This window comes from Pogoniulus pusillus, chromosome 16 (assembly GCF_015220805.1).
Source record: "Pogoniulus pusillus isolate bPogPus1 chromosome 16, bPogPus1.pri, whole genome shotgun sequence".
Classification (NCBI taxonomy): Eukaryota; Metazoa; Chordata; class Aves; order Piciformes; family Lybiidae; genus Pogoniulus; species Pogoniulus pusillus.
In genome coordinates this window covers 2,559,243-2,582,795 of record NC_087279.1, presented here as the reverse complement: position 1 = coordinate 2,582,795, position 23,553 = coordinate 2,559,243, and the positions used below count along the sequence as shown (strand labels likewise).

Genomic DNA, 23,553 nt, shown 5'->3' with positions numbered 1-23,553 from the left:
AGACTTCAGTTTCCATCTCTGATCAGATAAGGAACAGATATTTCCTGTAAACCCTCCCCTTGTGTCCAAGCCATACCATTAGAGCATTAAGTCAGATACCTGACACCCAATTTCAGAGTAATTCCTGAGGGGTGGGGAAAAAAAAAGCACATTATATTTTTTTAATGGGCTTCCCAGGGCTTATTTTGTGGTTCTGGCTGATAAATATGAATTCCACCAGCTTCATCTGATTTCTGACCTTCAAATAAACAGAGGCTTTTCTTTTTCCAGAAAGAATATGGTCTTTAAAATTCCATGGTGTCCAGGTGAATTATCTTCTTCTCTTGCCTTAAACTCCCCTTGAAGTGCAACAATAGAAGCATTCTGTGTTTCTAAAATCATAGAATCAACCAGGTTGGAAGAGAGCTCCAAGTTCAGCCAGTCCAACCTAGCACCCAGCCCTAGCCAGTCAACCAGACCATGGCACCAAGTGCCTCATCCAGGCTTTCCTTCAACACCTCCAGGGATGGGGACTCCACCACCTCCCTGGGCAGCCCATTCCAATGCCAATCATTATTTCTGCCAACAACTTCCTAAGAAGCCTATACCTGCCCTGGCACAGCTTTAGACTGTATCCTCTTGTTCTGTTGCTGGTTGCCTGGCAGAAGAGCCCAACCCCACCTAGCTCCCTTCAGGTAGTTGTAGCCAGCAATGAGCTCTGCCCTGAGCCTCCTCTGCTGCAGGCTGCACACCCCCAGCTCCTTCAGCCTCTCCTCACAGGGCTGTGCTCCAGGCCCCTCCCCAGCCTTGCTGCCCTTCTCCAAACACCTTCCAGCACCTCAACATCTCTCTGCAATGGGGGAGCCCAGAACTGAGCACAGCACTCCAGGGGTGGCCTGATCAGTGCTGAGCACAGGGGCACAAGAACCTCCCTTGTCCTGCTGCCCACACTGCTCCTGAGCCAGCCCAGGATGCCATTGGCTCTGCTGCCCACCTGGGCACTGCTGCCTCCTCTTCAGCTCCTCTCTGCCAGCACCCCCAGCTCCCTCTCTGCCTGGCTGCTCTCAGCCACTCTGTCCCCAGCCTGTAGTGTTGCTTGGGGTGGTTGTGGCCAAAGTGTAGAACCCTGCACTTGGCCATCTTCAATCTCATCCCCTTGGCCTCTGCCCACCCATCCAGCCTGACCAGGTCCCTCTGCAGGGCTCTCCTACCCTCCATCAGCTCCACACCTGATCCTAGCTTGGTGTCATCTGCAAACCTACTGATGCTGGACTTAATCCCCTTGTCCAGATCATCAATGAAGATACTGAACAGGACTGATCCTTGAGGCACAGCACTAGTGACAGCTGCCAACTGGATGTGGCACCATTCACCACCAGTCTCTGGGCCCAGCCCTCCAGCCAGTTGTTTATCCCTATCAGAGTGAAATTCACCTGTGTGTTTATGAACTTCTTGCTTTGTGATGATTTGAGTGTTACCCACTCCCACTCTCCCCCACTTTGGAAATCACCCAGACTAGACTCAGCTGGCTCTGGAAGTTTGAATGAAGCTTACATTTACAGCTCAGCAGAATATACAAGCAGATATTTACAATATATAATGTTATATACAAGGTAAAAGGTAATACAGAAACACAACAGCCCTCCCAGAAACCTGAGGCCCCAGGTGGGGCTCCCAACAGCCCTTCTTCCCCCCCCCCCCCTTCAACCTTACCCCAGTCCCAAGGAAGAATGGAGGTTCAGCCAGGGGCGTAGCACGCAAAGTGGATTAATCAGAGCAACGGCAGAGAGGCTAGAGAGAAGTGCAGCTCAGAGCTCCTCAGCAGAGGAACGACTTCTTTATGTTTGGATTCTTGATCTTATACCTCTCAGCAAGCCTATGAGTGAATCAGACATCACCATTGTTTTTCTCTTCCACAGCCTGTGATCTAATCCTAGCTTCAAACTAGCACATGCATCTTCTAGCAATGCCATTGATGGCAACCTCGACCAGCAGCCGCCTTTTGCTTACAAATGCCTTTATTTAGTCTGTGTGCTGCACACAATATTGTCCTTTCTCTCCATCTCCTTTCCCTCTGATTGCCAAATAATGTCAAGCCCATCAGAGAAACTTCTCTGCTGGGGCAGCTGGCTATGAGCAGCTTGCCTGAGCACCTTGGCTGAATACATACCCATTGACTAAGGGGAGAAGGCATTCATATTCTGTTTTGATTTATGTTCTGCCTTCCTATCTGTGCATCTTCAGGAGTAATTGCTGGTTTTCGCCTCCTGCAGAGGGGAGTACAATGGAGCTGAAGAGTAAGGCAATGTGCTCCGTTTCCCTGGCTTGCTTTTGTAAGGGAACCTTTAGAGTCTTAGCTGTGCACACACTAATTTGCTAACTGCAGAGCACTGCCTCCTTCTCGGCTGCACAGAGCTGCTCGTGTGCCTCCTGTGCTGCCTTCCCTCGTGACGCCTGCCAGCTGCAGACCTCTGCATATGGCCCATTCCCCTTTATGGGATAAGTCATTCCAGCTTGCATGTAGTGAAGGTATCCCAAATGAATACGAAGGCTGGAGCCAGTATGTTCCCTGCTATAGGCATCGCCTTCCCGTGCCCTGCCGATCTGATAGCAGCCAGGCTCTGTGTCATGCATTTTAATGATGCTGCCAGTACAGCATCTCTCAGAAGATTACTGCACCGTCTCCCCGTGATGGGTGGCAAGTTCCTTTCTGTCATCTGATAGAGGATGCTGTTAGGGGTGACTGCAGTGTGAAAAATCTCTGTGTTGGTGAAATACAGCAGCAGCAGCTTTGAGAGCGCTCTGGGAGCACTGCCTGTCATTGCTCTGCGGGGACCTTCTCTTAATCTGAACACTAATAAGGTCAGTGGGGTGCAGCAGGATTTTTCCATCAATTAGTTCAGTCATGCTTCTAACAAGCCATCTATAACCATGCATGTTTAACCTGTGGGTTGCACAGCCTGGCTAGCTCTGTCACCTCCAGATCACAAAGCTGATAAGTCCTTGTTTTGTAAGCAAAAAATATATAATGGAACAGTGAGTGGCTGAAGAGCAGCCCTGAGGAGAGGGACTTGGGGGTGCTGGTGGATGAGAAGCTCAATATGAGCCCTGTGTGTGCCCTTGCAGTCCAAAGAGCCAACCAGATCCTGGGCTGCATCAAGAGAAGTGTGGCCAGCAGGTTGAGGGAAGTGATCCTCCCCCTCTGCTCTGTGCTGGTGAGACCCCACCTGGAATGCTGGGGAAGGACTTAGACTGGATCAAAGCTAGAAATGGGGACGTTCAGACTGGAGGTTAGGAAGAAGTTCTTCAGCATGAAGGTGGTGAGAGCCTGGAAGGGGTTGCCCAGCAAGGTGGTGGAAACCTCATCCCTGGAGGTGCTTAAGGCCAGGCTGGACGAGGCTGTGGGCGGCCTGCTCTAGTGTGAGGTGTCCCTGTCCATGGCAGGGGGGTTGGAGCTGGCTGATCCTTGTGATCCCTTCCAACCCTGACTGATTCTGTCATTTCTAGATGAATGATCCTGGCTTATGCCTTCAGGTTCCTACCTGGCTACTAACCAAACCACAGAACTGAAATGCTTATCTGGGCCTCGGTCTTCTACCTGACGCCTGAAGGAAATGAAATCAGAAAAACACCTTGCTTCTGAGCTTTTCCTTTCCACCTCAAGCTAGAACCAAGTCCACTTGACCTGCTGTGGTGCTCACAGTGGGTCTCTTCTCAACATTCTCCTTCCCTGTGGTCTTGAACATGTCACTGCATGCTGATGGGTATCACACACATAAGCCGCTCTTGTCCTCTCTCCCCTCTCTTCTCCTCCTCTCCTTGTCCCCTTCCGCTCCCTCCCCTCTCTTCTTCCCTTTCTTGCTCTGTAGCACCAAGATCCATCAGGCTTTGGCTCGGGATGTTTTGACACAGGAACAACATCCACGTGCTAGAGAGCGTTTTGCATTTGGAGTGTTTGTTTTGGAGTTGCAGATTCCTAAAGGAAGAGCTGCAGAGTTATCATTTGGAAATAACACCTTTGCTCATACCAAAATGGCATGTTATGTGAGCCTGCAATAATTCTGCATCTTCTGGCTACCAGCAGGGAAAAAATCCTCTGAAAAATGCCATTCTCCTTGAAATTTGCCATCTCTGAGCACCCTAAAAATCCTGAAGATCTCATCTACAGACACGATCAGTGCTGCTTACACTACAGAGAGCAATCTCCAGATTGCCCAGAGTTTATGCACTTTCCACTGGATCTAGAATCATAGAATCAGTCAGGGCTGGAAGGGACCACAAGGATCATCTAATTCCAACCCCCCTGCCATGGACAGGGACACCCTACCCTAGACCAGGCTGGCCAGAGCCTCATCCAGCTCCAGGGACGGGGCCTCCAGCACCTCCTTGGGGAACCCATTCTGAAGAACTTCCTCCTCATGTCCAGTCAGACTCTCCCCACCTCCAGCTTTGCTCCATTCCCCCCAGTGCTGTCACTCCCTGACAGCCTAAAAAGTCCCTCCCCAGCTTTTTTGTAGCCCCCCTTCAGACAGTGGAAGGCCACAAGAAGGTCACCTCAGAGCCTCCTCTTCTCCAGACTGAACAGCCCCAACTTTCGGTCTGTCCTGATAGGAGAGGTGCATCTGTTCACGTCCCAAATTTGTGAAGCTTATCTCTGCTGTTATGTGGTTAACAAAACAGAAAAACCACATTCAGAGAGAATTGAGATCTCAGTTGCTAATAATCCTTCTGGCACCTTTTTTATCTTTATTGAGGAAACAATAAAAGCTCAGCCATTTAGGCACTACCCAACTCTCTCTTCCTTTTGCAGTGTGCTCTGGTAGTTTTAATCAGGAGATGCCTTAACAACCCAAGGAGGAATTCATTATTTCTGTTGGCACAGCATGGTGCACTTTCCCCTTCCACTTGAAATAGGTTTCTCGCTATTTGCAGGCAAAAGTTTGAGCAATTTAATTGTAAAATGGAAAAAAAAAAAAGGTGATAAACCAGAAGGCAAAAAAAAGACTAATCCACACTCTTACAGGTCTATCTTGACAGTTGCTTTAAATGGCTGAGGTTGGCCTTGATACCACAGAATCCCAGCATGGTACAAGTTGGAAGGGACCTCTGGGGATCATCCAGTCCAACACTCCTGCTAAAGCAGGACACCCATAGCATCTTGTCCTGGATCACAGTGCTCAGCTGGATTTGGAATCTCTCCAGAGACTCCACAACCTCTCTGGGCAGCCTGCTCCAGGCCTCCAGCACCCCCAAACCAAAGAATTTTTTTCCTTCTGTTCATATGGAACCTCCTGCATTCCAATTTATGGCTGTTGCACCTTTTCCTATCCCTGCCCAACACTGGAGAGTTCAGCTTCATCTTTTTGCCCTTCACCCTTTATCTCTTGCTGAGAATTGCTCAGCTCCCCTCTGGGGCTGCTCTTCTCCGGGCTCATAGCCTTTGCGCCTCACAGAGCTGTTCTAGGCCTCTCAGCATCTCTGTAGCCTCCCCTGGACTCGCCCCAGCAGTTCCCTGTCTCTCTTGAACTGGGGAGCCCAGAGCTGGAGCCAGTATTCCAGATGTGGCCTCACTAGGACAGGGCAGAGAGGAAGAAGAACCTCCCTTGAGCTGCTGACCACACTTGGTGCGCCCTAGGACAACACTGCTTTTGACAACGAGGGCACATTGCTGCCTCAGCTTGAGCTTGTTGCTCACCAGCACTCCCACATCCTTCTCTCTGGAGCTTCTTTCCATCAGCTCGTCCCCTTACCTGCACTAGTGCAGGGGGTTATTCCTTCCCAGGTGCAGGACCCTACACTTGCCCTGGTTTAGCTTCATGTTGTGAGTGTTTACACCAAGGAGCAGGTTACTTCTCTCTTCCAGTGCTCTAACTGCCTAATTCGACACTGATTGTTAAATGACCTGTCAGAGTTCTGCCTTTTGGGTGCATTTATACAATTTTCCTATCAGTTGTACTTCATCTCAAAACCTTGGAAGTCTTTAGAGCAGAGCTGAACTCTAGACTTGACAGTGGGTTGCTGACCACATGAAGCTGCTTCACATCATCTCCAATTGGCAAATCACAGAACAGGATGAGTACTAAAACCTATGCTCAAAACAAGGCACTAATAAAAGAACAAACAAATATTACTGGGAGGCCAGCGTGGCTGAATTGGCATCTTGGCTGAATTGGTATCAAGTAATGAGAGAAACCTTCAGCCTCAAACAGCAGTCAATAGCAAATAACCACAGGCCAGCAGAAACATCCTTCTTTGAGCAGGAGCTGGGGGCAACAGGCAGATGCTCTGAAATAACACAAACACAAGTACAGAGACACACACAGCCTTTGAGAACAGGACAAACACATTCCCATCAGGCAGCAAAACCACCCACTGCTGGGATTTTCTGAAGAGGGTGTAGATTTGCCTTCTGCATCTTAGTGAAATGAGTAAATCCTCAGGGTTTGGAAGGTGTGAAATTGCAAACAGTTTGCAGTTAGAGCTGTAGATGGCCACGTGAGTGGCACCAGGTGGAGGAGAGGGAACCAAAATCACAGAATCAGATAATTTTTTCAGTTGGATGAGACCTCCAAGGTTGAGTCCAACCTTCAAACTAATACCACTATGGCCACTAAACCATGTCCCCAAGTGCCCTGTCCATACAGTTCTTGAACACCTCCACGGATGGGGACTTCTCCACCTCTCTGGGCTGCCTGTTCCAATGCCTGACTGCTCTTTCAGGAAAGAGATTGTTCCTAATAGCCAACCTAAATCTCTTCTCGTGTTCAAGAAAAGACTGGATGAGGTACTTAGTGCCATGGTCTAGTTGACTGGACAGGATAGGTTGGACTGGGTGATCTTGTAGGTCTCTTCCAAGCTGTTTTGTTCTATGATTTGGGTTGTTTGCTCTCATTCTGTTGTTCAGTGTTAACAAGAAGAGACTCTCCTTTCAGAGAGTTGTAGAGAGCAATGAGGTCTTCCTTCAGCCTCCTCTTCCCTGTTCCCTCAGCTGCTCCTCATAGGACTTGCAATCATAGAATGGCTTAGGTTGGAAGGGACCTCAAAGCTCAGACAGTTCCAACCCCCCCTCCCCCCCATAGGCAGGGACACCTCCCACTAGAACAGGTCACTCAAGGCCTCATCCAGCCTGGCCTTGAGCACCTCCAGGGAGGTTGTGGAGCACAGAAGCACAGAATGTGATTAAAGATCACCTTGGGTGATTCTGTGCTCCACAACCTCCTTGGGCAACCTGTGCTGGTGTCTCACCACCCTCACTGTGAAGAACTTCCTCCTAAAGTTATTTTCTAGAGTATTCTTCCTAACCTTATTCTCTAGACTCTTGATCATCTTTTTTGTCCTTCTCAGGACATGCTCCAGCAAATTCCAGTGAAATAGCATGGCCATGACCCAGGTTGAAAGGTGCCTCTAAAGATCATCTAGTCCAACCTCCCTGCAGTGAGCAGGGACATCCTTAACTAGATCAGATCACCCGGAGTCCCATCAAGCCTCACAATAAGAGTGGAGGAATCTCTCTTTCTGAAGCTGGTCAGAACTAAGTAACCTATTACAAGCAGCATGACAAATGCTTCAAATAGCAGATAGGGCTGGGAATTCTGTAGGATACTTATGTTGGAAACAACGGCCCAGTCTGTGCATGCTGACTTAGAGCATTGCCACCTCTTCCTCCCTTTCCCCCCCAGAGCTGGGCAGTGGCTGCCGCTGTTCCTCAGTTCCGAGGAGCAGAAAGCTCAGCAATGAACCCTGTGTAATACCCAACCCCCTAACAGAGGCTCCGAAATGTAATCACCCTAATTTGCAAGTGTAAATCTCCTGTTATCAATTAATTCACGTTGTAGAAGTCACCATCTGATTATCTTTGTGCGGCGCCGTATTTGCACTGCAATTTAATTGTGAGTAATTAGCAGGTAATTGCGGGCGCTTGTTTAGACCTTGGAAAGAAAGTGATGCTTTTGGGTGTTAAAGTAATTGCACTTGAGAGCAAATCTTTTGGCTTCTCTTCCTTTGCATAGAACTTGCAGAACGATAGGGATTGGAAGGGATCTCTGGAGATCACCCAGTCCAACCCCCCCCTGCTAAAGCAAGGGAACCCACAGTACCTTGCCTCAGAGCACAATGGCTGGGCAGGGCAATCGCATCTTGGGGTTAATGTAGTGGTTAGTAGGTTGTGAGAGGTTCTCCTCCCCTTCTACCCTGCCCTGGTGAGGCCACATCTGGAATGTTGTGCCTAGTTCTCGGGCCCTTAGTTGAAGAAGGACCTTAGGGAACTGCTCAGAATTCTAGCACAGAGCCACAAAGGTGTTGAAGGGAGTGGAACATCTCCTTTATGAGGAGAGGCTGAGGGAGTAGCCTGAGGGGTGACCTCATTCATGTTGATAAAGATAGGAAGGGCAGTGTCAGGAGGACAGAGCCAGGCTCTGCTCTCTGGTGTCTAGTGGAGCAACAGGCACAAGCTGGAGCAGAGGAGGTTCCACCTGAACGTAAGGAAGAACTTTTTTCACTGCTGCCCAGAGAGGTTGTGGAGTTTTCTTCTCTGGAGACATTCAAAATCCACCTGGAGGTGTTCCCGTGTGAGCTGCTCTATGTGATCCTGCTCTGGCAGGGGAGCTAGACAGGGTGAACTTTCAAGGTTCCTTCCAACCCCTAACGTTCTGTGATTCTGTTTGGAATCTTTGCAGAGAAGGAGACTCCACAGCTTCTCTGGGCAGCCTGCTCCAGGGCTCTACCGCCCACAAAGTATAGAAATTCCTCTCCTATTCAAGTGGAACTTCCTGTGCTCAAGTTTGTGCCCATATCTCTTGTCCTGTCGCTGGCCACCAAAAAAAGAAAGGTTTCTATAGCCAAAATTGTTGTCTAGACAGAACTGGGTCTCCTTTGGATGTGTTCCCACAAGCTTAAGCACAGGGAATTGCATTTTGCTTTTGGTCTGTGTTCATCTCCCATTTTAAGGTATTTTCCCTGTCTTCTGACACTGACCTGCCCCACCTCCTGAGAAAGAGAATTGGTGATAGGAGAGTTGGGTCTCTGAAGGAGAAATGCCAGCACAGGCTGTGAGGCAGCAGTGAGACAGTGACCTCCACTCCTGGCATGGATGAATGCTTTCCATGTAGCAGCTCTAACAGAAAATATTACCCTATTACAGTAATACCAACTAAGGGTGTACTTTATGAATGCCATCAAGGGCAATGGTGGCTTTCATGTCCACTACTAGTAATGGTAATTTTATTCCCCTTGCTGCTCTCCTCGCTCCTCCATCACCCCACTTAGAGTCACACTGAAGCCAGACTTCACAGTCACAGCCTGTTTCTCACCATCCCATCCACCAGCACTTGTCCTTTTAGAAGAGATGGAATGTTTGCTGAGCATTACCATAACAGAGGATCTCTGAGATCCAGGTAGAGGCTTTTTGTAGCAGAAAGGATCCCTTGGGTTTCCAACAGCTCTGGGAAAAAAGTCTTTGCTTCGTTAGGCGAGCTGCAAGCTGTCTGCTGGGAAGGGATTTGAAGGAGAAGGGAGGTGCCCCATGCTGCTGCATGCTCAAGGCCTGTTCATTAGCATTTGTGCTTCTCTAACCTGAAGATCTGGGGGGAGTATTTGGGATTCATAAGCCAGCTTTGAGTTGCAGGAAGGACGGTATTATCTCCTGGGATAGTCCCTGTCTTCTCAGGCTGGAGCTGCTGGGTGCCTTGGTAATGAAGAGCTGTTTTTCTTTGCGTTGCTGGTTGGTCTCCTGAGGTTAGTAAAGGATTTTGTGTCTGCTCAAGGCAAAGTGTTGTTTGACTTCCCCTTGCTGCTTCTGCATTTAACAGAATAGCTCCCGGGCATGCCACTGTCAGATTCATACTGTCTGGATACATTGGATCCAGGACCTGTGCATGGTAAATTGGGAGAGTCCTGGGTGTCCTGCTGCCCTGCTCAGGGAAACCTTGTGCTGGCTAAAGGCTTTTTGGAGTTGTAGAAAATGGAGGGGTTAGACTTTTTTCTTGAAAGGAGTGCCTGTTTTTTCTGAAGATGAAGCAGAGGGTTGATAAATTGCTCTGGTCAAAAAGCAGGGTTAAGCTTTATGTTTGTGTGCACCTCTGTTTGTCAGAACTTCATCTTCTTCACCCCAGTATCTCCTGCATGACTCCCTTGGTAAAAGGAATGCTGTTACATAGATAATGCTTCAGTTTGCAGTAGCTGGAATTAATTACTGACCTGCTGCTTAGTGTCCTGCAGACAAGGCACCTTCATTTAGACACAAGAAACACAAATCCTGATACAGGAATTAACCAACATGAGGTGCTGAGAGGTCTCCAGGTGTGCCAATGGTAGGAGTAGCTCCTACTATGTCAATTGGAGAAGGCTTGAAGCTAATGAGTCCTGCAAAGCACTTTGCATGCTCTTGACCTCTGGAAGGTGGTCTCTGATATCAGCTGGTTTCTTCATGGATGTAAATAAGGATTATTAGACTTAATCTCTATTCAGAAGCATCTCAGAGCTGACTCACTGGGGACTGCTTTGAGACCATACTTGATGTTTATCTGCATGTTCAGGTCACAAGCTGTGTACAGCACATAGTGGTCAGTTGAGGTCTAAGGATGGTCAAAACCTCAGAGGGTATTGTTAGGGAACTCCTGCTCAAAGTAGAGAAAAGGACTGAGAAAAGTGTTTTCCACTGCTGAGCTGTAGCAGCAGTAGATAAAGAGGATTTACTCTTTGCAGCACAGCTTTACAGTGTTTTTCACTGGCGCTTTTTGCGCTGCTGATTTCTGCCTCCTGTTGTTCTCCTTTCTGTTGTGTTTATTTGTTCCTTCCCTCCTATTTATTTCTGTGCATTTTGCTAGGCACATAAAGGGAATGTTAAAAAGATATAGCAGCATCTTATCTAGTAAATAAGCTTCTAGTTAGTTTGGGGGGTTAATTTCCTCCCCCCACAAATCTCTTCAGCAGGGACCTTTTAGGTACTCAGCCAATTTGCTTGCTCCTTGATCAGCTGCTCAAAGCTCTGGGGGTGAACAACCAAGACTCATTGCCCAAAAGAAACCCCTGACATCCTTCAGTCCTAATTTTGAGGCAGCCCAGTGCTGCTCATAAGCTGCTTAGCCTTGGAGGATTAAGTGATACCCTTAATGTTGCATAGATATTCTAAAGCTGCGATCAGTGTTCATATACAAGTGTGTAAATAGCAAGGTAAGGCTTGTGCAGGGTGGGTGGGGGATTGAGTTTGGTCATCAAAATAAGCATAAAATCTCTACAAAGCTAGATCAAATATGGTCAGTCCTGTGGTGTCTAAGTGCAAGCAGGATATATGTGTGTGTGGCTTAGTCCCTGAGCAGCTTCACTCCATGGCAATGCTAGCCAAGGTGTACTGGGGAGTTTATGACCTGTATAAAAGAGTCAAGTCAAGCTGCCTACTCAATAATTCAGCATATCGATAGAATAATGACTTTGAAGGTGGAGATATTGGACTTGACTCTTGCAAGAGGAAAGGGGTGGGGAAATGCATCATCTGCACTGGATTCCAGCTGGATCAGAGCAGGACCCCTAATGTTACCTGCCAGGTTTGGGCAGTAGGTTCAAGTTGAATTAAAGGGAAGAGACAGCATTGGTTTTGACACTGATATGATTTCTAAACTGTGTTTTAAGTTGAGCTGGCTAGAAAACTAGGAGCCAAGGAAAATGGGCTTACCTGCTGAATGCTAAGCTTTTTATTCCTTGTGTTTTTCCTTAAAGCAAAAGAAACTCAAATGAAAACAACAACCTCAAAACAAAAAATCACAACTACTTTCTTTAAGGAAAACCAAGTCACAGAATGTCACTGTGGTGGAAGTTGGAGATTATCCAGTCCAACCCTTCCTGCTAAAGCAGGGCACCCTCAGCAGTTCACTCAGGATCACACTACCCAGCTGGGCTTGGAAGCTCTCCACACAAGGAGACTCTACAAACTCTCTGAGCAACCTGCTCTAGGGCTCTGGCAACCTCACAACCAACAACTTTCCCTTTTGTTTAAGGGGAACCTCCTGGGTTCCATTCTGTGTCCATTGCCCTTTGTCCTGTCCCTGGGCACCACTGAGCAGAGCCTGGCCCCAGCCTCTTGCCCCCCACAGCTCCTTTATCTCTTGCTGAGATGGTGGTGTTTTTCCTGAGGAATCTTGTTGATTTAAGTGTACACTTAGATAATTTATACTTTTCATGTACATCTTGAATGTTAAAATATTATATTAGGTGCTGTGAGCATCTTCTCCTACTTGGAGATGTTTCCATGTCATGGAAAGCTCTCCTTTTGGCTTTCAGAATGTATTTTCTCATCACCAGTCATGGCCTGGCAGCCACAACAAATCTGTTTGTTCCACCAACCACTGATTATTAGTCAGTGTAATTATCCAACTGGCTATTTTGCTGTGGAGGCTGCAGTTAAGGAGGTGGAGCTGCTGGGAGGGGATCAAATGCTGCTTCAAACTCCTCAAGCTTCCTAAGCATAGGCTGAGTGGTATCCAGGAGCCCAGGATGCTGTTCTCGCCACCATGGCTGTGGACCTGCTTACTGCAGAGGGGGGTTGAACTGGATGACCTTTGGAGGTGTCTTTCAATTCATGCCATTCTGTGACCTCTCATTTTGCCTCCTACGCCACTGTTTGAGTGGGATGCAGAGGTGCTGCCATTTGGAAAGGTTTCAGTTGCATCTTCATGAAGTGGAAAATAAGAGCATAAGTTTGGAACATTCTCAGTGCTGCTCAGTGGCTAAAGGACAGAGGTCCCACTGAGGCTGGACTCCTCTCAGTGGTGCCCAGCAATAGGATAAGGAGCATTGGACACAAACTGGAACCCAGAAGTTCTGCTTAGAAGGATAAACTTTGTTGGTGTGAGGGTGCTGGAGCCCTGGAGCAGGCTGCTCAGAGAGGTTGTGGAGTCTCCTTTGCTGGAGGAATTCCAGCCCACCCTGGAAATGGTGATTGTGGGCAGCCTGCTGTGGATGAGCCCTCTTTAGCAGGGTGGTTGGGCTAGATGTTCTCCAGAGGTTCTTTATACCCTCCACCATTCCTGGGTTCTGTGGCTTAGGAAATAAATACTAAAAGCTCTCTTCATGAGTGTCTTGGCCAAGTGTGAATGTTGACCCTTGCTGTTAATACCAACCATGCTAAGTGGTGTTTCCACTCCTTTGTAGGGGGTCAAAACCTCCTCCCATTTTTTTTTAATGAGCAAAGGTGTGATTTTATACTTCTTTTTTAATTCCTTCCAAAATAAATAGGTTAAATTTGGGGTTTTTGCTTTAATTTAGAACCAGGCATCCTTTGTGTTTTGCTGCTTCCTTTTTTTGAGATCCTGGGTGCTTTGCCCTTGTGCACAGCACTGTAATGTAACTCTCCTGCAGCCATCTCGGATCCCTGGGTTATCAGTGGGATTAAAATGGGACCTAGCCATGCTGAGGAGCAGGTTTGCTCTTCTAGGTGTTCTGCTAGCATGGTGTGTTTGGCTGCTTCCTGGCAGTCACAGTTGCCAAGTTGCAGTTTTGACCTCCACGATCAGGATTTTGTCTGGGCAGGTGGGGTTGTTTGTGATTCTTGAGCAGGTCTGTCTGTGGCTTTCAGGCCTTCTCCTTTGTTTTGATCTCCTTCCTTTACCCTGTGGGCTGCTTCATCTTAAGAGACCATCACCCCATCAAAATGAAGCTGCTTGGAGTATTAGCCTTTGGAAAGGATGTCACTGCTAATGTCCTCCTTTTACTGAAGTGTGGCCTTAGCTCTCGCTTGGCTGTGTGTCAGGTGCCAACAGATCAGGGCAGGAGTACCTGCAACTAAGAACAGAAAAGAATTGAGCAGCTAAGAACTGGCAAATGCTGGGATTTCTATTCACTGTCATTGAAAGTTGTGCTCTCACCAAAAAAAGATGAAAGAACTTTTCAGCCTTCTTTCCACCTGCAGCAGCTTTAGCATCTGTGGAGGGTGATCACAGGATGTTAGAAATTGGAAGGGATCCAAGGAGGTCATTTGAGTCCAACCCCCCCTGCCAGAGTAGGACCACACAATCTAACACAGATCACAGAGGAACACATCCAGACAGGCCTTGGAAGTCTCCAGAGGAGACTCCACAACCTCTCTGGGGAGCCTGTTCCAGTGCTCTGGGACCCTTACAGACAAGAAGTTCCCCCTTGTGTTGAGCTGCAACCTGCTGTGCTGCAGCTTCCATCCATTGCTGCTTGTCCTATCCTAGGGAGCAGTGAGCAGAGCCTGTCCCCGCCTCCTGACCCCCAGCACTCAGATAGTTATATAGACATTGATTCAATCCCTTCTAAGTCTTCTCCAGACTGAGCAGCCCCAGGTCCCTCAGCCTCTCCTCACCAGGCAGTGCTCCACTCCCCTCATCATCCTCATAGTCCTTGGCTGGACCCTCTCCAGCAGATCCCTGTCCCTCCCTGAGGAGCCTGAAACTGAAGGCAGTACTCAAGATGAGGTCTCACCAGAGTAGAGGGGAAGGAGAACCTGCTTTGATCTGCTGGACACACTCTTCTTAATACACCTCGAGATCCCATTGGCCTTCTTGGCCACAAGGGCACATTGCTGTGCCATGGATGTTCTCCACCAGGACCCCCAGGTCCCTCTCCACAGGGCTGCTCCCCAGCAGTCACCTCCCAGCCTGTACTGGTGTAGTTTGTTATCCCTCCCCAAGTGCAGGACTCTGCACTTGTCCTTGGTGAACCTCACCTGGTTCCTCTGTGCCCAGCTCTCAGTCTGTCCAGGTCTCTCTGGATGGCTGCACAGCCTGCAGCTGTATCAGCCAAACCTCCCAGCTTGGTGTCAACAGCAAACTTGCTGAGCAAACTCTGTGCCCTCATCAATGCCAGTGATGAAGATGTTGAAGAGGACTGGCTGCAGGTGATGGTGTGCTTGGCTGGCACTGTGTAAACAAGCCTGGCCTCCCTCTTCTAATAACACAAATTATCTGTGTGCTAAAACACAGCCTGAGGGCATGACTGTGCTCTGCTAGGTCACCAGTGACACAGCCCTGGTGCTGACATCCTCATTTCTAGAGCTAAATTCTAGTGCTCTGGCCAGCCTGATCTAGGTTAGGGTGTCCCTGCCCATGGCAGGGGAGTTGGAACTAGATGATCTTTGTGGTCCCATCCAACCCTGACTGATTCCATGATTCTATGATTCATTGATACTTTTAAGTTACCTAGGAGGTAGGTGGAAGGATCAAGAGCTGCATGATGTTTTCTTCCCTGTATCCCACAACCTCTATTAATGTAGTCATACTAATTACTTGACTAAACATTGATTAGATGTCATCAGCTGCCCTTCTATGGGCATCCCCAACTTGGTCAGCCTAAATGCTGGAGAAGGTATTTTGTAGTGAATGTGAGCTGGGACCATTACAGCTACACCATGCTGAGTTACACCTGTAGAATGCTTACCCCATCAGCTTCCAGGGCCAGTCTAAGGAAAAATGCTTTTGTTTCCCTTAATTTTTCACTTGATTTGTATGGTCAGCTACTGACAGCAATGTGCCCTTGTGGCCAAGAAGGCCAGTGGCATCCTGGGGTGCATTCAGAAGAGCATGGCCAGCAGATTGAGGGAGGTTCTGCTCCCTTTCTACTCTGCCCTAGTGACACCTCACCTGGGATATTGCATCCAGTTCTGTGCTCCCCAGTTCAAGAGGGACAGGGACCTACTTGGGAGAGCCCAACAGAGGGCTACAAGGGTGCTGAAGGGACTGGACCACTGAAAAAAGGCTGAGAGCCCTGAGAGTGGTTAGCAGAGGACAAGACTGAGAGGGGATCTGATCAATGGCTCTAAATATCTGAGGGCTGGGAGAGAGGAAGGAAGGGACAGGGACAGCTTCTGCTCACTTGTGCCTTGGGATAGCACAAGGGACAATGGTCAACCTGAGCAGGAACTTCTTTGCTGTAAAGGTCACAGAGCACTGGCTTAGGCCCCTAGGAGAGGTTGTGGAGTCTCCTTCTTTGGAGACTTTCAAGCCTTCTCTGGATGTGTTCCTGTGCTAGATGATATATATAGTCCTGATCTGGCAGGGGGGTTGGACCCAATGATCTGTGGAGATCCCTTCCAACCCCTGATATCCTGTGATTAAGATAAACAGGACTTAATCATGGAGAAGCCATCATAGAATCAATCAGGGTTGGAAGGGAGCACAAGGAGCAGCCAGTTCCAAACCCCTGCCATGCCCAGGGACACCCTACCCTAGAGCAGGCTGCCCACAGCCTCACCCAGCCTGGCCTTAAACGCCTCCAGGCATGGGGCCTCAACCACCTCCCTGGGCAGCCCATTCCAGGCTCTCACCACTCTCATGCTGAAGAACTTCCTCCTCACATCCAGTCTGACTTTCCCCACCTCCAACTTTGCTCCATTTTCCCCAGTCCTGTGACTCCCTGACAGCCTAAAAAGTCCCTCCCCAGCTTTTTTGTAGGCCCCCTTCAGATGCTGGAAAGCAAGGCTGATACATCATGGCAAAGTGATGAACTGAAAGAGGAGGAAGTTTTTGAGCTGGTGTTTGCAGCAGTAGAATGCAGTGAAAGGCAGGAAGGTAATTTATACAAATATTAAACACAAAAAAGAACCCACAGGATTTTGGTAAATCCTATGTTTACTACATTTCCTTTTCTCTTTCCTCTAATTTTCCTTGAGAACAATGCCACTTGTTCCTAATGCTGCAGCAATAGCTAGAACTGCTGGAAGGAGAGGAGAGGAAGGGGGGGAAAAAAGCCCTCACCATTATAAATGACTCCTTGACACCTGTTGTGTTGTGACAGATGTCAAGGCTGCGTAGCTTAGCTTGTTCCAGTGCTTGTATGAAAAGGGCTTGGTATCACCAGGACACAGACTAATAGCTTTCTGTGCTCCTGAATGGGGATGGATTACATTGCAGCAGAGAGTTTGCCTTTATTTTCCCCTTCTGGCCATAACCTAGAGACTCCAAGAGAATAAATTGATAAAATATTCCCTAGTCCTTTTTTTGCAGGGTGCTGCTGCAGGAGGGGGAATTGAAAGGTGAAGACAAAGAGGTAGCTTGCCCCCTGGGCCAAAAAGACAACCCCACTTGAGGTCTGGTAGTGTTTCTATTTAGGTGCAGGGAAAACAGTCACAGGATTAGTGCACATCTGAGGGGAGCAATCTGCTGTTCTACATTGAGCTCCTCTGGTTTTACAGGTGGGATTTATAGAGTCATAGGATTGCTTTTTTACTGTCCCTGGAGGTCTTCAAGAAAAGACTGGATGAGGCACTTGGTCTAGTTGACTGGATAGGGCTGGGTGATAGGTTGGACTGGATGAGCTTGGAGGTCTCTTCCAAACTGGTTGATTCTATGATTTATAGAGTCATAGGATTGCTTCTGTTGGAGCAGACCTCTAAGATCATCGAGCCCAGCCCCACCATGGCCACTAAACCATGTCCCTAAGTGCCATGGCCACACCTTTCTTGAACACCTCCAGGGATGGCAACTGCACCACCTCTCTGGGCAGCCTGTGCTGGTCCCTGACCACTCTTGCAGGAAAGAATTTGTTTCTGATGTCCAAGCTAAGCCTCCTCTGCCCCAATCTCAGGCCATTTCTTCTTGTTCTGTTGCCTGACACTAGAGCCAAGGGTGTAGTTCACCTGAACTGGTGTGTGCCCAGGTGACCAAGAAGGCCAACAGCTTCCTGGCTTGGATCAGTGATAGTGTGGCCAGGAGTTCCAGGGATGTGGTTATTCCCTCGTACTGGGCACTGGTGAGGCCATATCTAGGTTCAGCTTTGGGTCCTTCACTCCAAGAAGGACACTGAGCAGGCCCAGAGAAAGGCAACAAAGCTGGTGAAGGTCTACAGAACAGGTCTGGTGAGGAGCAGCTGAGGGAACTGGGGTTGTTTATTCTGGAGAAAAGGAGGCTGAGAGGAGCCCTTCTGGCTCTCTACAGTTCCCCACAAGGAGCTTGTATTGGCCTCTTCTCCCTAGTAACAAGTGGTAGGACAAGAAGAAATGCCCTCAAGTTGTGCTAAGGATGCTTTAGGAACAGTTTCTTCTCCAGAAAGTTCATCAAGTGCTGGAACAGGCTGTGCAGGGCAGCAGTGGAGGACCCATCCATGGAGGGACTGAAAGCTGTGTGTGGATGTGGCACCAAGGGACAAGGTTTAGTGCTGGACTTGGCAATGCTGGGTTAAAGGTTGCAGTTGACGATCTTGGAGGTGTCTTCCAACCAAAAAAGACTAAGTGCTGTGGGTCTATGTTTAACCCCCAAGCCCCTTAGTGCACAGAGGGATGGAGGCTGCAGTCTGACCTAGTGCTGTAACAGAACCACAGAATGGCTTAGGTTGGAAGGAACATCAAAGATCATCTAGCTCCAACCTCCTGCCGTAGGCAGGGACACCTCCCACTAGAACAGGTCATAAGCATCTGTGCAAAGAAAGGTAGGGAGAAGAGACAAGCAGTCAGTGGTGAAGGCAGCAGTAAATCCTCTCCACCTCCTCTTGGAGTAAGGAGCCCATCACTGATTCACAGAATCAACCATGTTGGAGGACAGCTCCACGCTCATCCAATCCAACCTATCTGTCAGCCCTATCCAGTCAACCAGATTGTGGCACTAAGTGCCATAGTCCACTCTTTTCTTGAACACCTCCAGGGATGTCACTCAAGGCCTCATCTAATCTAGCCTTGAGCACCTGCAGGGAGGGAGCATCCACAACCTGTTCCAGTGTTTCCCCACCCTCACTGCAAAGAACTTCTTCCTAATACCTAGTTTGAATCTCCCCTCTGCCAATTTAAACCCATTACCCCTCATCCTGTCATCACAAGACTTAGCAACTTAGCAATCCTTGTATCAAAGCAAGGTAGCAAGAGCAGAAGACCTTGTTTTGTGGAGAGCATGGTGCTGGGGGTGTGCGTGGGCGATCCCAAATGTCTTCTGGCTTGCAAGGACAGGGAACAAATTAAAAAGGAGCAAAACAAACAACTTAATGGTGATGGAGCTGGAGCTGGAGCAAGGATAGGCTGTGGGCGTTGCAAGCGTTTGATCTTGTTGCAGGAAGATTATTCTTCAAGGCAGAAGGTCATAAAAAGATCTCAGTGCTGAGTGGTAGGAGATAATCTAACTAAAAGTTTTTAAATGCTTTAGTAGCAGGAAATGTTTAAGGCCTTTTGTTTACAGCAACCAGGGGACTCTGAATGCAGACTTTGGCTTGCAAATGAGCCCTGAATTGTCACCTCAAATGAAAACTGAATGGGGAGACATGAAATTAATCATCAAAGTGGCTAATTACTGCAAGTTGTGTAGACATTAATTACTCAGATCCTGATTATTTTTTTCCCCTCCCTTTTCTGTTTATTTACTTTTTTAAACTGCTGACCTTTTCCTATTTGGTGTTCTGTAATTGGTTGCAAGTGATTAGAGGGATTTCTGATCACTTGTAATTTTCACTTCTGGCACTTCAATCCCAGGAAGGGAAGATTTAATAGAAGAGAGTGATAGGGACAAGAAATGAAGGGGAACTAATGGCTCCCTCCCTTTGCTGCTGGGTGTAGCCTGTTAACTTCTGCCTGCTCTTTGATGCAAAGAATCACTCAGATGTGACATTGAACAATATCCTTTGCACTGTGTCCTTCAGCTGAGGCAGGTGCTTGGCCAGGTGGAAACTTGAGAACAAAGTGCAGAAGCACAGAAGTGTCAGGAGGTCTCACCTGGGTTTGGACAGCTCTGGTGGACCCTTCTTGGTCATCAGCAAGTAACGGCTGGTGGACAGCACAGAGAGTTGTGGAATGTCTTAGATTGCAAGGGTCACTTCAAGGCAATCTTGTCCAACCCTTGGTTGCAGGGATATCTGCGCAGGGCCCTATCTAGCCTGACTTTGAGTGTTTCCAGGGATGCAACCTCTGTCACCCAGGGAAACACAGAATTTGCAGGCTGGCAAAACCCCTCAGCATCTCTGGAGGTCCCTTCCAACCTCTAATATTCTGTGATTTTGATCATCACTTACCAAAAAGAACCTCAGATCAAGGTAGGGGTTGGTCTCTTTCAATGTGTGGCAAGTGACAGGACAGGATGAAGTGGCCTCAATTTGTGCCAGGGGAGGTACAGGTTGGGTGTTCTTCAGCATGAGAGTGGTGAGAGCCTGGAATGGGTTTCCCAGGGAGGTGGTTGAGGCTCCATCCCTGGAGGTGTTTAAGGCCAGGCTGGGTGAGGCTGTGGGCAGCCTGCTCTAGGGTAGGGTGTCCCTGGGCATGGCAGGGGGGCTGGAACTGGCTGATCCTTGTGGTCTCTTCCAACCCTGACTGATTCTATGATGTTAGGAAAACCTTCTTCCCAGAAAGGGTTCTCATGGATTGGAACAGGCTGCCCAGTGAGGTGGAGGAGTCACCATCCCTGGAGGGGTTTCAAAGCTCTGTGGATGTGGTGCTGAGGGTTGTGGTTTAATGGCAGTGGCTTAGCAGTAGCGGTGGGATTATGAGCTTTGGGTGAGTGCTTTGACTTGATCTCTAAGGTCTCTTCCAGCCTCAACACCTCTCTGCGTACACTCCATGAGGAGTTTGTTCAGAGCTTTTTCCAGTGGAGCATGGAAGCCTATTTTAAGTAATAGAAAAGAGTTTTAAGGGTTACATAGCTCCCAGGCTCAGTTTGTGCACCACTTGGAGATTTCTTGGTCTATCTCTCCAAAGAATTGTGATGTCCAGAGATTGTTTTATTATCAATAGGCACTCATGCAGGTCAGTGTTCTGTCCATTTCTGGAGCAAAGAGCATCTTGGAGCCTAAAAATCCAGTAGCCATGTGTAGTGCTCATCCCTTGATAAGACCAAGGTATTTTGCTAGCTCAGAATAACACATTGCAATACTTAATTTTCCCTTTCTTTGCTGCTGTAATAAAGCACATGGGACCTCTATTTTGACAGCATTTTGCTTTTGAAGTTAAACCTATCAAACCCTGGGAGAGCTATGATGGTGATTAGGCTTTTTGAGTTGCTTTTCTTTACCTCCATGAAGGAGATTACACTTGCAAAAAGGCTTTTTGGCTGACTCACTAAACAGTGTTTAAATGTGCAGGAAATGCTTCTGTGACAAACATATCCTGGATTTATATTTCAGCTTCAGAAAGCTGTGTCTTTTCCATTTAGCTCCCATAATCAATCTATTGTGTTGATAACAATGTTTGAATTTATGAGCAAGAGGCAAGCCAAGGATTCAAATGTTACTGAGCTCCAAGAGCTGTGCTGTGTCTCAGCCGTGGCTGCTAGAGAATGCTGGATAAAGTAGGGGTTCCTGTTTGTGCAAGACATTTGCCTCAGCAAGGAAATCACAGAGTCAACCATGTTGGAAGAGACCTCCAAGCTCATCCAGCCCAACCTAGCACCCAGCCCTAGCCAATCAACTAGACCATGGCACTAAGTATCCCATCCAGTTTCTTCTTTGACGTCTCAAGTGATGGTGACTCCACCACCTCCCTGGGCAGCCCATTCCAATGGCAACCACTCTCTCTGCCAACAACTTCCTAACAACATCCAGCCTAGACCTGCTCTGGCACAACTTGAGTCTGTGTCCCCTTGTTCTGTTGCTGGGTGCCTGACAGAAGAGCCCAACCCCACCTGGCTACAGCCTCCCTCAGTGCCGTGGTCTGGTTGATTGGACAGGGCTGGGTAATAGGTGGGACTGGATGAGGTCTCTTCCAACCAGGTTGATTCTATGTGGCCTCGCTAAGGTGGAATAGAGGGGCAGGAAAACCTCCTTCGGGATGCTGATCACACTCTTCTTTGTGCACCCCATGAAGGCATTGACTTCTGACAACAAGAGCACATTGCTGCCTCTCCTCTTCCCTATGCTATGAAATCCTTTATTGGAAGTAAAAGCTCCTGAATTTACTTCTTCCCTGGTTTAAGTCAATACTTGTCTGTCAGTGCAAAGCATTTTAAGCAGTTGCCCTCAAAAGTGTTGCTGCTGTTGGAAGCTGAAATCTCTGAAAGATGTTAGTAGGCACATGCTGCTGGCTTGAGCTGTGAAGTAAAAGTAATGATGGAGAGGGGTTTGTTCTCTTATCCTAGGATGATTTGGCACCCATGGGACATCAGATGCCCTCATGGGAGATGAGGAAAGGGCTCTGAGGTGACCTTACTGTGGCCTTTCAGTATCTGAAGGGGGCCTAAAAGAAAGCTGGGGAGGGACTCTGTAGGATGTCAGGTAGTGACAGGACTGAGAGGCATTGAACAAAGCTGGAAATGAGGACATTCAGACTGGATGTTAAAAAGTTGATCAGCATGAGGGTGGTGAGAGCCTGGAAGGGGTTGCCCAGGGAGGTGGTGGAAGCCTCATCCCTGGAGATGTTTAAGGCCAGGCTGGCTGAGGCTGTGGCCAGCCTGATGTAGGGTAGGGTGTCCCTGGGCATGGCAGGGGGATTTGAGCTGGCTGATCCTTGTGGTCTCTTCCAACCCTGACTGATTCTACAAGAAGTGCTGCTTGAGCATCCAACCAGTGTGGGTAGATCCAACAGAAGAAAGCAGTAACAGCTCAGTAGTGAGTGCACTTGGCTGGGATTGTGGGAGAAAAGAAACGTGAAGATTTGATCCAGAATCTCCCACATCAGTGCTGAAAACCCTCATCTTAGCTCAATTACGCACGCAGGCATGACAGGGATTTAGAGCAACAAAACCCAACCGCAACGCTGTTCTGACAGGTTGTGTGACAGGTGTGTTGCAAGAAACCTGTCCTCTGCTTTGGCTTTCTGCCCTACACACCCACACAAGCCCAGGGATACCTTAGAGATGAGTAGGCAAGTCTAGAGAAGATCAGAATTTTCCATGTGGAAAAGCTGGAGGCTTTTTCTTCTTGTTTTCAAGCTGCAAGGCATGGATTCGTAGGTGTCTTCAAACATGTAGCAGTGTTGGCATTGGAGCATTTCTTGTGCGAGTTGTTCCTTCTAAACTTTCTCTGTCTGAAGTGATAAGTTGAACAGTTAGAGTAAATAGAGTAATATTTTGATTGGTACAAAGCCCTTCATTTCTTCTCCACGTCTAATTAGCGTAGCTCTGAATGTCAAATATTTATCTGCTCTACCCGGCGTTGTGCTCACTTCAGTGGGGCTCCATCTGGCTCTGCCTTCCCTCAAGCATGTTCCTCTACAAATGAGCTTTGCCTGTATTGTGTGCTGGTGCTGGATCCCACCTGTTGCCCATCAGCTCTCTTGAACTGGAAGAGAGCTCTCCCCTTCAGCAGATCTGGGCGGTGAGCAGAGCTGTGTAAAAGCACAGACGAGCCAGCCTGTGCCTCCTTTCCCTTTGTGATGCTGAAGTGCAGGATGAGAAGTGTCATACCAGGTCCTCACTTCGTGCTGTGCATGGCACATACTTGTTAAGTGAAATGAGAATATGTACCACATGCACCTACCCTGTGTGTCCCTGTGACAGTTTGGGTGTCACCTCCCTCCCCTCCTGTATGAAATCACCCAGACTAGACTCAGCCAAGCTGGGAGTTAAAGAATGAAGCTATATTCACAGCATAGCACAATGTACAGGGAGGCAGCCTCAGTGCCCGCAGCTCTGTGCAGAGATAGACAAGCTAAAAGCAATACAGAAACACAGCAGCCCTCCCAGAAAACAGAGTTGCCAGGAGGGGCTCCCAACCACCCTT

The 23,553-nt window shown here is 48.3% G+C and overlaps 1 protein-coding gene across 2 annotated transcripts in view; it reads left to right on the top strand.

Moving 5' to 3' along the window:
- Positions 1-23,553, top strand: part of LOC135182285 (contactin-4) — a 434,616-nt gene that overhangs the window by 32,602 nt on the left and 378,461 nt on the right. The gene's annotated exons all lie outside the window — the stretch shown is intronic.